This window comes from Gouania willdenowi, chromosome 9, assembly GCF_900634775.1.
Source record: "Gouania willdenowi chromosome 9, fGouWil2.1, whole genome shotgun sequence".
Classification (NCBI taxonomy): domain Eukaryota; kingdom Metazoa; phylum Chordata; class Actinopteri; order Blenniiformes; family Gobiesocidae; genus Gouania; species Gouania willdenowi.
Window position 1 is genome coordinate 42038532 of NC_041052.1, and position 17218 is coordinate 42055749.

Genomic DNA, 17218 nt, shown 5'->3' on the forward strand with positions numbered 1-17218 from the left:
TGTGACCCAATGCAATGCAGCGGTCGGACAAAACAATGGATTATCGTCTGTAATTTACTAGTTCTGTGGTCAGAGGAAGAGAAGGAAGTGACTGATAATGATTTACTGCTGCTGCTGTGATAAACATTCTCGCTACTTCAGAGTGTGTGTTTACGCCCACTCATGCATATGCATGAAAGCCCAAAAAACAGCCTGTTTTTATGAATGGTCTGAAAGTGACTTTTCAGAGGCTAAAACTGTAGGAAACAGGAGAGTTTTGGAATACTATGTTGTTGGAGTTTTTAGAACAAATGGAGATGGGTGAAAAATAGCATGATGCTGGACCTTTAAGTTTTATAGGGTTATAAAGTCACCTGGGACCAAACGCGACTCTCTAACCCTATAAAACGTAAACATCCAGTGTTATGCTTAGTCTGCTTCCCTGTTCAGAAAGACTTCTTGCGACATACAACACGAGCCGTTAGGGTCTAGGCACTTGCTCAACATCCCCCTGGGTTGAATTTCAACCCCTGACCCTCTGATTACAAACCCAAAGGGTCTTTTTATCCTGATCGTACTCAATCCACTATATATTCTGAAAATGTAACTGAAAGAATCTGACCTCTGTAGCAGCCTCAGGCCTCTAATAACTCTGACCAATACCTGCCATTCGGCCCGTGTGGAAACAACCAATGGGATGCCTTCATGTCTTTGTCCTGACCACGCCCCCTTCTGTCCCTCCCCTGTCTGGATTTTGCACCTTCAAGTTTGTGTGGGTGTGGCTTTGGATGGAGCACTGACAGGGGGGAGGAGCTTAGAGGAGATGCCACTTTCTATTCTTGCTAGCTCTTCAACAACAGACTTTAAAACAGACATGTTTGTTGGTGCTTTTTACTACATACAGTGTTTTTTATGGTATCTGTAGAAACATCTGCTGCAAAATGAACCACTCTTTATATAATTTATCTGATAAAAACACTCAAATGTTTGTAAACAAGACAAGCTAGCAATGTGCTATAATCATGTGCACCTCATTATGACACAGCATTTCCTCTATAATACCATGAAATGTGGTAATACTGGAAAACTTTCTGCTTTCAGAACTAACCATTGAATATACAGTATGTCTGAAAACAATCAGTGTGTGTGTAATGAAGTAGCAACAGTTCTAAACGACGCTGGTGTGAAAAGTCGTTCACCTGCCGACAATTAAGCCTTTTATCTTTTTAAAATCTTTTTCTCTTTTTCTGTTTGTTTTTTAGTTTATTTTTATTTATTTTTACTCAACAAAACAAGCACGTTTTAAACAGTGAGAGGTTATTTAATGTTAGTTGACAAACTGATGTTAAAACCATTTTAGAGCCCTTGACTGTGACACTTAAACACCATCCATTCATCCATCCATCCATCCATCTTCTACTGCTCACCCATAGTCGCAGCATCCTTACCAGGGAGGCCCACTTGTTCTAGCTCAGAGACATCGTCCCTCCAGCGTGTCCTGGGTCTCCCTTGGGGTCTCCCTTGGGGTCTCCCTTGGGGTCTCCTCATCTGGACTCATTCAGGGCTGCTCTTTGTCACATTTAAACACATTCTCCAAAAACAAAGTATTCTATTTTATTATTATTGACTAGTCTGTGTCCAATCAGAGGGGGGGGGTCACCTGATTGGATGATCCTGACTTGTTTTTTTTTTTTATAAAGTTTGACCATTAGTATTATCAGTCTTTGTTTTTAAGTGAACACTTTTAGAAAAAAAAACTATTTATGTTTATTAAATCACAGGGTCTTTCACCACAACAGCAGAAGCAATATTTACCACTGTTTATATTTAATTAATTATCTGTTTGGTGGTTTTATGAACACTTGATTATTTTGCCCATTCAATTACTATGCAGGTGTGTGTGTGTGTGTGTGTGTGTGTGTGTGTGTGTGTGTGTGTGTGTGTGTGTGTGTGTGTGTGTGTGTGTGTGCGTGTGTGCGTGTGTGCGTGTGTGCGCGTGTGCGCGCGTGCGTGCGTGCGTGCGTGCGTGCGTTGACCAATGCTGTCCACATGACATCATTCTTCATTGTAAAGCATGTTGAGTAAATGCTTTTATACACGTCAACACTTATTTAAACTGACAAACTCAAATAAACTTTATATTTACATTTTCATCCTTTCTCTGTACGTATTGTTATTTTTATAATGAGTGATAGAGACTACACACTAAACATATTATGGTGCAGGTCACTCTAAAACTTACTTTTGAATAGAAGAAACATCGTTTTTATTCCAATCTGAAATATATCTTAAATGGCACTAAGTTGGTATTTTCAGATATCTGGTAGGTCCAGACCACCCATAGCACTTCACAATTGCAACACAGAATCTGATCCGGGGTCTACGCTTCCCCCAAATAAAAGAACTGAACCAACCATTCAGTTTCTTAATTGTTTAATGATTAAATAACATGGGGATCATTTGAATTGGGTAAAGCAGACGCGGACGGACATTGATTTTCAAAAGTGAGATTGGGCCTAGCCATGGTATAGGAAGATTAGTCCATCTCTTCAGATCCTGTCTGATTTTGTCAAAGAGTGGGTTATAGTTGTAATATACCTAAGTAAGTAAATCCTGTGGGGGACCACTTAAATGGGAACAGATTATTGGGGCTATCAGGCTGCTGATGCAAGTTACCCCAAGGCTTCATCTCAGATTTGGTAAAATTTATTTTAGAACCAGAAAAGGTGGAAAACTGGTCAATAGTCTGAATTAAGTGAGGGACTGAAGGATTTTGCATAAATAATAAAACATCATCGGCATATAATGTAATATTGTGTGATTTCCTGCTAACATCCAATCCATTTATTAAGGGGTCTCACTTAATAGCCTGTGTCACTAAGATGCTGAGAACAAGTGTTAGTTAAATGCTAAAAATGCCCCAAAGTAAATTTTCACAAAAACAAAATAACATGAGCAACAAAACTATCTCTTAGCTTTCTGTAGAGAAGAAGGTCCTCAAAAAGTGTACATGAAATCTGATGTCTAAATTAGCAAAATAGATCTGACAATAATAGATCGTGAAGGATTAAAACATGACGATCTGCCCAAATCAAAGAGATCGTAGAACCATCTGTAATGCACGGTGCCATATGTCTGTGTGCTCATAAACAGAAGATCCAAAAGTTTGCTGTGAGTTGCTCCACAAGCAGCTCACGAGGTTGTTTACACACCTCTCACATACTGTAACCCCTTCAGGTCTTAAAGGGACCATGTCCTGAATGTGGTTTAAAAACTACTTTCAGCAACTCAAAACTGTCCTAAAAGAAGCAACAGTACAGAATTGAATCACACATTTCAGCCTTAATGAAGAAAAAAGTCAAAAGTGGCACAAAATGTTGATTTGTGCTGCTAGTGAATAATAAAAGGCTCTTTGTGGCATTTTTCTCCATGACACATTATTGTTTTTCTTATAAAACTATATAAAAAAAATAAAATAAATCGAGTTTAAATCACCTATCGCCATTTTGAGGAAAAATATTGAGATATGAATATTGGTCCATATCACTCAGGCCTAATGTAACCAAAGCAGCAACGTTTTATCTTGTAAAGGAGATGATTGTCCAAACTGTGGGAAATGAAGGGTTCAAAAAACTGCTTAAGGTAGGATTGTATTAAAATGTGCTACATCAAAAACAAATCAAAATCACTAGAATGATGTACTTCCTTGTTAAGTAGCAAGTGCTGCTAATTCAACACTTTTATTAAAGGAAAAAATACTGTGTGAATAAATGAAATTGAAGTTTTGCATGTCAGGTTTTTTGTTCAATGTTAACTGTACTTGGAACCAGTTTGATAAATTGCTTGTGTTTAGGGCCATGTCGTCATCAGGCACTTCTGATAATATCGACCATCTCTAACGTTGTAGATATATAAGGTGATGGATGTGTGAGGGCCATTTTATTATCAGGCACCCCCCAGTTGTATTATTTTCGATATTATTCTGATATTTCATTTGTCTCACATATTATTTTGTTTGATATTTTGACATTTGAATTTATCATTCTGTTAGATATTCCTGTACAAGGGCACTGTGATATTTTAGTTGGTATATTAAACTGAATAAGGATAACACAGGCACTTTTGGGGCAGCACAGGGGTCCATGATGCCATGTGTAACTCAGTCGACTCAGAGACTATGGCTGCAGCTGATGGGTCAGCTCACAGAGGTGTGTGTTTAACTGAGCGTTAATCAGATTAATCACAGAATCTATGACAGCATTATTGATGATGAAGAAGAAGATGTTGCTATGAATTTTTTAAGACACTATTAAACACAGTGGGGGAAAATAAAAAGAACACTTTAAATAATGAAAGTGAAGAAAATGCAGAGAACACAGCACAAGACATTCAGAAAACTATGAAAGAAGTGACTTTAGAAGATAAATATTCACAACTACAACAAAACAATCTTGCTCTGCAGGATGAAGTGAGAAAATAAACAGTGCACCTCAAAAACCATCTTCAGATCCACTAAGTGTGCAACCTGCAGCTGTGAACAGACTTCCTGAAGTTTGTGGCCAGATTGGGGAAAAAGGACAGAAAGACAGACTCTGATGCACCAGATTGACAGAGGCCTGAGTAAGGGACACAGTGAGGCTGAAGTGATAAAGTCCATCAGCTCAGGTTTGAGTATTAGAGACATGTTAGAAATGAAAAGTGACCTCACCCTTCCCCAGTTAAAAACTATATTAAAAGGTCATTTTAAAGAGGACAATTCAACAGATTAATACCACAGATTAGTGAACATGACACGAGACAGTCGTGAGTCACCTCAAAGAGAAGTTGAATCAGAGGAACAGTACAGCCCCGAGATCATCCAAAAGAAATCCTAAAGATCTGTCGGTACTGGACCGTTAAGTGACCACATTAAGTTTCAGCTGAAGCAGTTTCTTGACCAGGGAGAGACAGATCACATACTTATTGACAAAATGAATGAAGCAGCTACTGTTGAGTCAGAAAGACAGTCCAAGAAAGGAAAAACACAAGCATCAGTCTTTGTTTTTAAGTGAACACTTTTAGAAAAAAAAACTATTTATGTTTATTAAATCACAGGGTCTTTCACCACAACAGCAGAAGCAATATTTACCACTGTTTATATTTAATTAATTATCTGTTTGGTGGTTTTATGAACACTTGATTATTTTGCCCATTCAATTACTATGCAGGTGTGTGTGTGTGTGTGTGTGTGTGTGTGTGTGTGTGTGTGTGTGTGTGTGTGTGTGTGTGTGTGTGTGTGTGTGTGCGCGTGCGTGCGTGCGTGCGTGCGTGCGTGCGTGCGTGCGTGCGTGCGTGCGTGCGTGCGTGCGTGCGTGCGTGCGTTGACCAATGCTGTCCACATGACATCATTCTTCATTGTAAAGCATGTTGAGTAAATGCTTTTATACACGTCAACACTTATTTAAACTGACAAACTCAAATAAACTTTATATTTACATTTTCATCCTTTCTCTGTACGTATTGTTATTTTTATAATGAGTGATAGAGACTACACACTAAACATATTATGGTGCAGGTCACTCTAAAACTTACTTTTGAATAGAAGAAACATCGTTTTTATTCCAATCTGAAATATATCTTAAATGGCACTAAGTTGGTATTTTCAGATATCTGGTAGGTCCAGACCACCCATAGCACTTCACAATTGCAACACAGAATCTGATCCGGGGTCTACGCTTCCCCCAAATAAAAGAACTGAACCAACCATTCAGTTTCTTAATTGTTTAATGATTAAATAACATGGGGATCATTTGAATTGGGTAAAGCAGACGCGGACGGACATTGATTTTCAAAAGTGAGATTGGGCCTAGCCATGGTATAGGAAGATTAGTCCATCTCTTCAGATCCTGTCTGATTTTGTCAAAGAGTGGGTTATAGTTGTAATATACCTAAGTAAGTAAATCCTGTGGGGGACCACTTAAATGGGAACAGATTATTGGGGCTATCAGGCTGCTGATGCAAGTTACCCCAAGGCTTCATCTCAGATTTGGTAAAATTTATTTTAGAACCAGAAAAGGTGGAAAACTGGTCAATAGTCTGAATTAAGTGAGGGACTGAAGGATTTTGCATAAATAATAAAACATCATCGGCATATAATGTAATATTGTGTGATTTCCTGCTAACATCCAATCCATTTATTAAGGGGTCTCACTTAATAGCCTGTGTCACTAAGATGCTGAGAACAAGTGTTAGTTAAATGCTAAAAATGCCCCAAAGTAAATTTTCACAAAAACAAAATAACATGAGCAACAAAACTATCTCTTAGCTTTCTGTAGAGAAGAAGGTCCTCAAAAAGTATACATGAAATCTGATGTCTAAATTAGCAAAATAGATCTGACAATAATAGATCGTGAAGGATTAAAACATGACGATCTGCCCAAATCAAAGAGATCGTAGAACCATCTGTAATGCACGGTGCCATATGTCTGTGTGCTCATAAACAGAAGATCCAAAAGTTTGCTGTGAGTTGCTCCACAAGCAGCTCACGAGGTTGTTTACACACCTCTCACATACTGTAACCCCTTCAGGTCTTAAAGGGACCATGTCCTGAATGTGGTTTAAAAACTACTTTCAGCAACTCAAAACTGTCCTAAAAGAAGCAACAGTACAGAATTGAATCACACATTTCAGCCTTAATGAAGAAAAAAGTCAAAAGTGGCACAAAATGTTGATTTGTGCTGCTAGTGAATAATAAAAGGCTCTTTGTGGCATTTTTCTCCATGACACATTATTGTTTTTCTTATAAAACTATATAAAAAAAATAAAATAAATCGAGTTTAAATCACCTATCGCCATTTTGAGGAAAAATATTGAGATATGAATATTGGTCCATATCACTCAGGCCTAATGTAACCAAAGCAGCAACGTTTTATCTTGTAAAGGAGATGATTGTCCAAACTGTGGGAAATGAAGGGTTCAAAAACTGCTTAAGGTAGGATTGTATTAAAATGTGCTACATCAAAAACAAATCAAAATCACTAGAATGATGTACTTCCTTGTTAAGTAGCAAGTGCTGCTAATTCAACACTTTTATTAAAGGAAAAAATACTGTGTGAATAAATGAAATTGAAGTTTTGCATGTCAGGTTTTTTGTTCAATGTTAACTGTACTTGGAACCAGTTTGATAAATTGCTTGTGTTTAGGGCCATGTCGTCATCAGGCACTTCTGATAATATCGACCATCTCTAACGTTGTAGATATATAAGGTGATGGATGTGTGAGGGCCATTTTATTATCAGGCACCCCCCAGTTGTATTATTTTCGATATTATTCTGATATTTCATTTGTCTCACATATTATTTTGTTTGATATTTTGACATTTGAATTTATCATTCTGTTAGATATTCCTGTACAAGGGCACTGTGATATTTTAGTTGGTATATTAAACTGAATAAGGATAACACAGGCACTTTTGGGGCAGCACAGGGGTCCATGATGCCATGTGTAACTCAGTCGACTCAGAGACTATGGCTGCAGCTGATGGGTCAGCTCACAGAGGTGTGTGTTTAACTGAGCGTTAATCAGATTAATCACAGAATCTATGACAGCATTATTGATGATGAAGAAGAAGATGTTGCTATGAATTTTTTTAAGACACTATTAAACACAGTGGAGGAAAATAAAAAGAACACTTTAAATAATGAAAGTGTAGAAAATGCAGAGAACACAGCACAAGACATTCAGAAAACTATGAAAGAAGTGACTTTAGAAGATAAATATTCACAACTACAACAAAACAGTCTTGCTCTGCAGGATGAAGTGAGAAAATAAACAGTGCACCTCAAAAACCATCTTCAGATCCACTAAGTGTGCAACCTGCAGCTGTGAACAGACTTCCTGAAGTTTGTGGCCAGATTGGGGAAAAAGGACAGAAAGACAGACTCTGATGCACCAGATTGACAGAGGCCTGAGTAAGGGACACAGTGAGGCTGAAGTGATAAATTCCATCAGCTCAGGTTTGAGTATTAGAGACATGTTAGAAATGAAAAGTGACCTCACCCTTCCCCAGTTAAAAACTATATTAAAAGGTCATTTTAAAGAGGACAATTCAACAGATTAATACCACAGATTAGTGAACATGACACGAGACAGTCGTGAGTCACCTCAAAGAGAAGTTGAATCAGAGGAACAGTACAGCTCATACAAAAGAAATCCTAAAGATCTGTCGGTACTGGACCGTTAAGTGACCACATTAAGTTTCAGCTGAAGCAGTTTCTTGACCAGGGAGAGACAGATCACATACTTATTGACAAAATGAATGAAGCAGCTACTGTTGAGTCAGAAAGACAGTCCAAGAAAGGAAAAACACAAGCAGCAAAAGTCCTAAAGTAAATGAGCTACAGACAGAAAAGTAAAACAGTCAGAGTGGAGCTCAATCCAGCCTAGGGATCAGCTGAGGTGATGAAGCCTAAAAATCACGAAGCACCTGTATCTAGCTTGAGAGATTCTGAGTTGTATGAGACTGTTAAGTTGCTTAGAGAGGAGATGTTTAGCGGCACATAAACTTTTTATTCAGAGGTTATTTACACAATGTCAACAACGTTAGACTTGTCCATCCAGCCTTACATGTTCCAGCCAGAGTCTGACCCAGTGGAGCGAGATGAAAATGAAGATGATGAACCTGCAGAACCCTAACAAGTGAGCTAACACAAGCACCGAGCTAACGCTAGTGCCAAGCTAACGTCACGAAATGCATTTTAATACAGTCTTTTCAGAGACAAAAACGTCAAAATGAAATGACTAATGAAAACTTTAGACTTAAATTAAATCACGTAGGCCATATCATCAAGGATCTAAAACGAGCACACAGCGCTAACATATGAAGAAGGTGCAACTGCTAATGCTAACAAAACAATGACAGGGACGTCTTATCATCACACTTTTTAGCGTTATTTACAGCTTACCGAAGTGCTCTGTTCATCGTCTCCAAAGATAGAAGGAATTGAACCCTCAATCAGACAAAGTCTTTCTGTAAATCCTTCTTTATACTGGTGGAGGTTGATGAAGCAGTCATCATTGAAGTGCTTCACACACACAAAAATGACCTTATCCACAGATGTGGTACATTTCTATAAAAAATAAAACTCAACCAGACACTTTGAAAAGGTTCTGATGCTGGGAGACGGTGTAATGAAGCGTGTGGGTTACTACATCCAACAACCCAACATTTAGACTTATCCTCTCGTAACTTCTGCATCCTGGAGCTTGGACTACAAAATAAAAGCCAGAAATAAAAATGGTGGATTGCTCGAAGTGTTGGACCTGGAGTTGATGAACTAATTTGGCAGTTCTGCTGCAAATACTGTGATGTAATAGTTCAAAAAAACGTAATAGAGAATAGAAACATCAAAACAGATTGAAAAATATGAGCAAAACAGAATATAAAGATATCAACGGAGAACCTGAAGAGACTAATTTGAACTTTTCTGTACTTCTAAACACTATAAATATACAACAAAATGCATTTAAGGGCTAAAAAAGTGGATTTAACATGATATGTCTCCTTTAAGATGTATAGAACTGCAGCACAAATAAAACAAATGTGTCTCTAGAGGAAATCCAAACAATCAAAATCATTCACGGAAATGCTGATCGATTTATACTGTATGTTGTTGATGAGGTTCATTATACTTTGTTTTTTTTAATGTAACACTGCTGAGGAATCCGGTTAACAAAGGTATTAAAACGCAGAGAAACCTTCCTAAAATGCCTAGCCATCATGGCTATGCTATCGGTTTTATTTTGTATTTTTTTCTTCATTTCATGATGTCACTTCCGGAGCTGGGCATGGAGGTTCTGCAGCTGGACCCTCTTGATTATTAGGCCTTGGCCGAACATTTCCTGTTTTTCATTCCTCTGACCAACATTATCAGACACTGACCTATTCAATCAGGGAATTTACTTTGGTACATTTCTCCAACCATCCCCAACCACCACAGATCACCTGCAAAAGCAGAACTCGAGCTCAAAATCCATCAACTCTCAAAATTAAATAATTATATAAATGAACACGTTATTATTTTACTGATGTAAACTATGGCCAAAGTTTTGTTGTGAAGTGTAAGTTACACTTTAGAGACTGGAAAAGACTCACATTTATTATTTTACTGTAATGTGTTGACATACCATGTTATTGTGCTATAGAACACCTTAGGGAAACCTGTACGTGCAGGGCTGTTGACGAAATGTCTGAATGATTGATTGTTCTCCCAACATGTGGCTCCTCCTGTGGACCAGCCTCGACCGCTGTAAGTTCATTACTGAGAACGTGCTCCACCTGTGTGGCTCCTATCTTATCAGGAATGTCAATAGAGGGTTTTTCCCTACGTTACGTTCTGGGCATTAACCTGGATGCACGGCCATATTGGAGGCACTCAGAGGTAAACACTGCGATGGATAAATGTCCGAAACCATAGAAAAGCTCCTGAAAATACGTTCTAGATGCAAAGACATAGAGGGAAGAACTTGGAAAAGTCAGAGTTTATTGATGGTGCAGATCTATACAAGTTAGATCAATGACGACCAGGAGAGTTTTCTGTCTATTACGTATCCTGATATGATCAACTACCTGGTTTTAACCCAATCTGGATCATCCTTTAGATAAAGGTCTGACCTTTGACCTGGAATACAATGAGAAATACAGCTCTACATTTTAGCTCTACATTTTAACATCTGTGTTGCTACTGTATCAGGCCACCACCATCTGAGCCACGGTGGCCAAAGAGTGGTTGATGTAATGCTTCACATATTTCACCTGGAAGCAATTTACCAAAACAGAACAGATTTAGAAAAAACTTTAATAGAAATGTTGATAATATAGAAAACATCAGAGACACTACATGTTTGTTTGGTCACACTTTTATTTTAAGTTTTATATAAAAGACTGACATTATGCTGTCATTAGCATTAATAAGGTGTCATGATGGCTGTCATTAAGTGTCGTTCGCTAAATTATGACACCTTTGGAGCTATGTTGGCAAATTTTGGGTTAGGTGGAGGAATATAGTGGGTTTAGGTAGGGTTAGGGTAATGACTGCTTAAAGGTGCAGTCTGCAACTTTCAGATCCCTCTCTCCCCGCTGCCCTCTTGCACTGCCTCCAAACTTTCCAAACTCAGAGAAGCTAACAAGCTAACGTTAGCCAGACAGCAACATCACAGTAATATAACATGCTCTGTTAAAAGCATATTACTGCAGCGCTTCTCTCACTCAATGTACACACACCTCAGCAGCAGCAGCAACAACACAGTGTCACTTACAGCAGCCACACGGAGGCTGCTAACAATTATAAATCAAACATAATGTAAATCAAGCAGCAGTAATTACCTTTCAAGCAGAAAAGTCACCAATTCCATCTTCTGCTCTTCCAGACCATACACTGTAAAAAAGACGGCGCTACAGTCCGGGGATGGGGCGGGGCCTGTGAGCAACAGCTGTCAGACAGTCCATCAAACACAATCCTGGCTCTGATTGGTTCGTTTTTGCTCGGTCGCGGTGCATTCTGGCAATCTGCCAAAGGCAGGGGGCGGGGCTCAATGAGCCCGTTTTTTTCACACACACTACTAGTTTGATGTAAAGCTGTCCTTACATAGTGACAGCTTTAGTAAATCATCACGTCCCGGAACAAACGACAGGTGTTGTTCTGTCAGTAAAAACTGAATACATTGTTTTTAAAGCAAGTGTTGCTACTAAATGAGCCGATAATATCACGTGAACTCAACCAATTAACCTGAAAATGTTTAATAAAATATTAAATGAATCAGCGTTAAAGAAGTATGGACAATCACCCATTACGGAGCATTCGTCTCTCACTGTGAGTGACAGCTGTCGCAATCTGCCATGTTTCAGCACCAAGGACAGCGATAAATCACCGCTACATTAGCCACTCAGGTCGCTAAACTATTAGAACACAAATACAAAACATTTACACCCATAACATAAGGCCATAACTCATCTAAAAACAGGCAAAAAAAACTGCCATGGAAAACTTTGTATTCTCTGAACTTTTTTCCATATTTCCAGCCGAGGCGTCTTTCATAAACCTAGAGCAGCAGCTCATCTTAGCTCTGAACTGAGCCTCTGTGTTAATGTCTATATCAGAACTTTAACCTGAGTCGTCCTCTGTCCTGTCTGTTGGAGGCGGGTTCTCCTGTATTAGCATCATCGCTACAGATGCTGCTGCTAGCTACGCTAACTGCTGCTACTCATTACGCTAACTGCTGCTACTAGCTACGCTAACTGATGCTACTCGTTATGCTAACTGCTGCTAGCTCCACAAGCATGGAGTTCTTTACCTCAGGCTTAGCTTCACTAACCGGCTTAAAAATAACTCTTTAAATACAACTGCATTTATTTATTTTTTTGCCATTTTCTATTGTCTTCTAAGTCGACAGAGAAACTGTTTTGCACAAAATCACACTTTAGATGTAGCGTGGGGGTGTGGCTTGACTTTCCTCTCTCTTCCTCTCTCGCACTGTTTACATTCAATTTTGTGTTTCATTGAAATTTCCAGTGATTTCAACTCATTAAAAAACACAAATATAATACTTGAAAATTTCATCAAAACACCTAAAAGCAAAAAAAGGTGTTCTGGATTCAATCAAGTAGTGGTCAAAATGTGGGAGGTGCTAGATCTTGCTCCAGCAGGATCGGGAGCAAATTAAGCTCTGGGTACGAACAACACTTAATGACAGCCTTGTGTTTAAAACTTTACATAAAGTGTTAACAACTGTTTTTCATTGATGTACCAGAAACAATGACATTAAACAAGTAGTTTTGAGGATTTAATTTCTGACCTTAGAAATGTACCAAAGCTGATAGTTTTAAAGTTTTCTAAAGTAGAAATTGTCTCCTGAGCCTTAGGTTTGGATTAAAGGGCAGTGGTAGAACCCATCCTGGTCCAACAATAATGAACAATGTACCGTAAATACCAGGGACTCGTTACTGGTCCTGTTCGCTGGCCTATGAACACACGGACCAGGATGCATTATGGGTAACAGAATAAGCGAGGCACTATGGCTGCGTATGAATATTCCCTCCTATCTCCTTTCCTATCCACTTGTGAATGAGGTCATAGGGTTATGGAAAGTGTTCCTAAAGGAGTTAGGGAAAGGCCATCATGTTTGTTTTGACAATCAGACACACTTCCATTAGGTGATGTAATAATCTGACGGCCGTGAAGGTTAGTGACGTCTGCCGTGGTGAAAAAACTACAGATTTCCAAAAATTGACCATTAAAAATAAATTTCCAACACTTTCCACTGATATAATCTCAAATATTACAGGTTTGAATATAAATCAAAGGAAAAGAAGCTACCAGGTTATGAGGAACTAAAGGTAAACTAAAGAACGTCACATTGAGAATAGTTGATCACACTCACTAATATCAATCATGTTGAATAAAACATCATGTTGATTAAAATGTCTCTGATCTCTTTTTATGTCAGTTATAATCTGATAATATGTCTTACATATAATAAAATATGGGTTTTATATTATTAATTTAAAGTTGTTCATGTTATTTCTTTGGTAACTTACGTGATCTCATTCTCTTGTCAGTCATGGTGAGTTTCCATGAACACTCTGATGAGCGTGTCCCTTTAAATGTTGTCGCTGCAATGAATTGTGGGTCATCATTATGTGGTCTCCTTTGGTAAAGGATGGATCAGTGTTTCCTAGGCTAAAGGAGGTTATAAAGGAAGCATTGAGCCTCCTTTCCTTAGCTTTTAGAGAATTGGAACGCTTCTTATCATGGTCACCACTGAAACACTCAGGGCTAAGGAAAAGTGGATAGGAAAGGAGATAGGAGGGACTATTAGGACGCAGCCCCACAAAGTTCTGAAGGGAGTTGTTTGCTTCTCCATTGATGTGGATGTTCCTCTGACACGTAGATACTAATGAAGCTTCGCTGCAGAACGTTTAGACCAATAGTTTGGGTTCCACTGGTTTATTTGTTTCAGATCTTTTCCTACATCTTGTTTCACGGCAGGATTATTTTCACTAAATTTCCTGGAATGTTTAAAGTTATGTTGGACATTTCTCTGGTGACTTCTTTATGAACCGTTAAAAACCAAGTTGTTTTTTCAACTTTTTATTTGTTGCCAAGTTGCCACGGAGACCTGATTCCACCCAGTCAGCCCCCCCTACAGGTCCCTGGACCCCACTTTTGACCACAGAGGGATAAAGATGAATGTCATTGGTGAACCAGTGCGTTGCTGCTAAATTACCAGACAATAAATAACAAGGCGTGTATTTATTTTCTCACGCTTCAGTGGCATCAAAAACAGTCACTTAACGGGGCAGGATTTATGATGTTTGGAGAGCAAATGAGTCTTTGATGGTTCCCACGCAGGGAGGGGAGGGCCCCCTCCCCACAGACACTAATGGAGGGGTTTACACTAATGGCGTCCCTCAATCATCCCACGTAAATATGAAACATGAGGTCAGCAGCTGACAATTAGCAAAGCGGTGTTAGCGAGCGGACCCTGGATGTGAGAAAAGAAAAGCCATCAGTGGTTTCTATTTTCTTCTTTATCATCCTGCGTTCCATTATTCTTCTTTTCTTCCAGCGCTGAAAGGAGGGGGGTTGGTTCGGGGGTGGGGGGTGTTAAACTGTTGGGCTCCGGCATGTATAGATTTTTGTGTCTGTTGTTTTGCCTTATTTGTGATCCTCTTTTACTCAGTCAATCACATTTAATTGACACCACTGGGCTGTAGCAGAGGACTCGCTGTAGTAGTATATACTATAGTATACATGCTGGGATGGCAGGGCTTTAATGGGGGGGGGGGGGGACACTATTAATGACAGTGATGATGGATTCTAATAAATACAACCTTTGAAAGAAAGATAATTAGACAGGCTGATAAACACCATCTGTATTTCACTCATTAACATGAGCATCAGCATTAATGGGTCTCAGTCACAGCTGAGAGGAATAAGTCGTACATTTACTGCTCATTGACCGTCCTCTCAGGAACATCTGGAACCACACAGACTATTGATGATGGAGATGAATGTCTATCAGAGGTGTAAAGAGTCCTGCTCTCCTACATCCATCATTAGGAACCTTAGAGTGTTTTTATTTATGAGTCCATGTCACTTGAGCACCATTCTAAAAAAAAGCTTTTCTCAGTTTTGCAACATATCTAAGGTCAGATCTACAGTATGAAAAAAAATATCTAGAAATTCTTTATCCATGTTTTTGTCTCAGACTCTTCACATGACTCAACAACACGTTTAGTTTGTTCAAAACTCAGCTCTATTATAGAGGGTTTGCCCTTACAGGCTGTGACCCCGATGCACGGCCATATTGGAGGCACTCAGAGGTAAACACTGCGATGGATAAATGTCTGAAACCACAGAAAAGCTCCTGAAAATATGTTCTAGATGCAAAGACATAGAGGGAAGGACTTGGAAAAGTCAGAGTTTATTGATGGTGCAGATCTATACATGTTAGATCAATGACGTCCAGGAGAGTTTTCTGTCTATTACGTATCCTGATATGATCAACTACCTGGTTTTCACCCAATCTGGATCATCCTTTAGATAAAGGTCTGACCTTTGACCTGGAATACAATGAGAAATACAGCTCTACATTTTAGCTCTACATTTTAACATCTGTGTTGCTACTGTATCAGGTTATTAAATGTGATTATATTAAGTCAATAATGAATTATATTATCATTACACTATAAAATGAGTTCAGAGCTGCTGATATCAACAATTCACTAACCTGACAAGAAATGAGACGAACACATTCAGATGTTGTCCAGATGTTTTCCTCGTAGATCCTGGTTTAGCTTCGCTAACCACTAGCTCCTCCTTTCCTCTGATAACTGTTGACATTGTTCTCCCTGATTTGTTCTAACTTTTAACAGTTTATAAAACTCTGAATGTTTTTCACGGTCTGACTGATTGGTACAGTCAAAAACACGCTAATAATTCACCATTTCTGTTTTGTTTACCTGCTGAGTACCTCCAATATGGCGACTAATGGTTTGATGACTCGGCGTAAAAACCCTCTATAAAAAGTCTACAATGGTTCCGTGTCTTGTACAGAGTTCATTATAAATCCTGTGTCAGAGTTTTCCAGCCCGACATGAACAGGTTTCTGATCAAACCTCAACGCTGGTCCTCAGACCAGAACCTCCTGATGGTCCCTCGTACATGTTTTAAAACTCATGATCAGTCATTTAAAGCTGGTTTTTGTCACAGATTGTGTTTTTGACTGCTGCACTTTTAAATTAGTTTTCATGCAGGTATTTAGTTCGATTTAGTTTTTGATTTATTATAGTTATTATTTATGATGTTACTCGTTCCCTGTTAGTTCGATAAATTTAATGGGCACAGGTAACGTGTGAAAATTCAGCTTTGTTCAAAGAGGAAATAAAACCACTGCATTGACATGACTAGGTTTATTAGTTTGGGTGTTTTTTTTTTTCTCTTTATTTAAGTAGGGACAATACATATTAATGAACATTCAAGAAAAATGTAAATATGCCAGATTGTAGCCAACGGCTAATTTCCATCTGCTGTCCCTAGACAGGCTGATGTAATAAAATGTTACACTTAACAATAAGACATGGAAAGACACAAAACAATATATAAAAAGATTAAATACAGGACAGAGAAAAAACATAGGGATCATAGAATACAGTAACATTTCATGTAAATGGAACACTGGGACCATGAACAACTACACACAAGAGAAAAGACAGGATGCTGTGGGGCCAAGAAATGTACAGGGGAAAGAAAAGCAGTTCACTTCCACATAGTCAGGGTTGGTCAGTCACAGGAGTGCAACAATAAATTTACATTATCATAATAATTTATTTAAAGTGCCACTGTGCATTGCAAAGAGCCCTGAATTGCCTAATAAAATAAAAGAAATTAAAAAAATAAATAGTTATCATGATAAAAATATATATATATATATTTAAAGTACTACAGTGTATTGCACACAGCCCTAAGGTGCCTCTTTCTCCAATATCTGTACTTAAAGTGCAACAGTGCATTGCACGTAGCCCTAAGATGTACCATAAAAATATTCACTTGTGGTTACAAGTCTGTGTTGAGCTGAGCCACTCCTTTAAATGACTTTTAAAAGTGTTAAAGCTGTGGTTGGTAAACTGTTCCACTGAACGCTGCCTTTGTAGGACAAGACGTTTTGACCAAAGGTAGTTTTTCTCGCAGGCACCTGACAG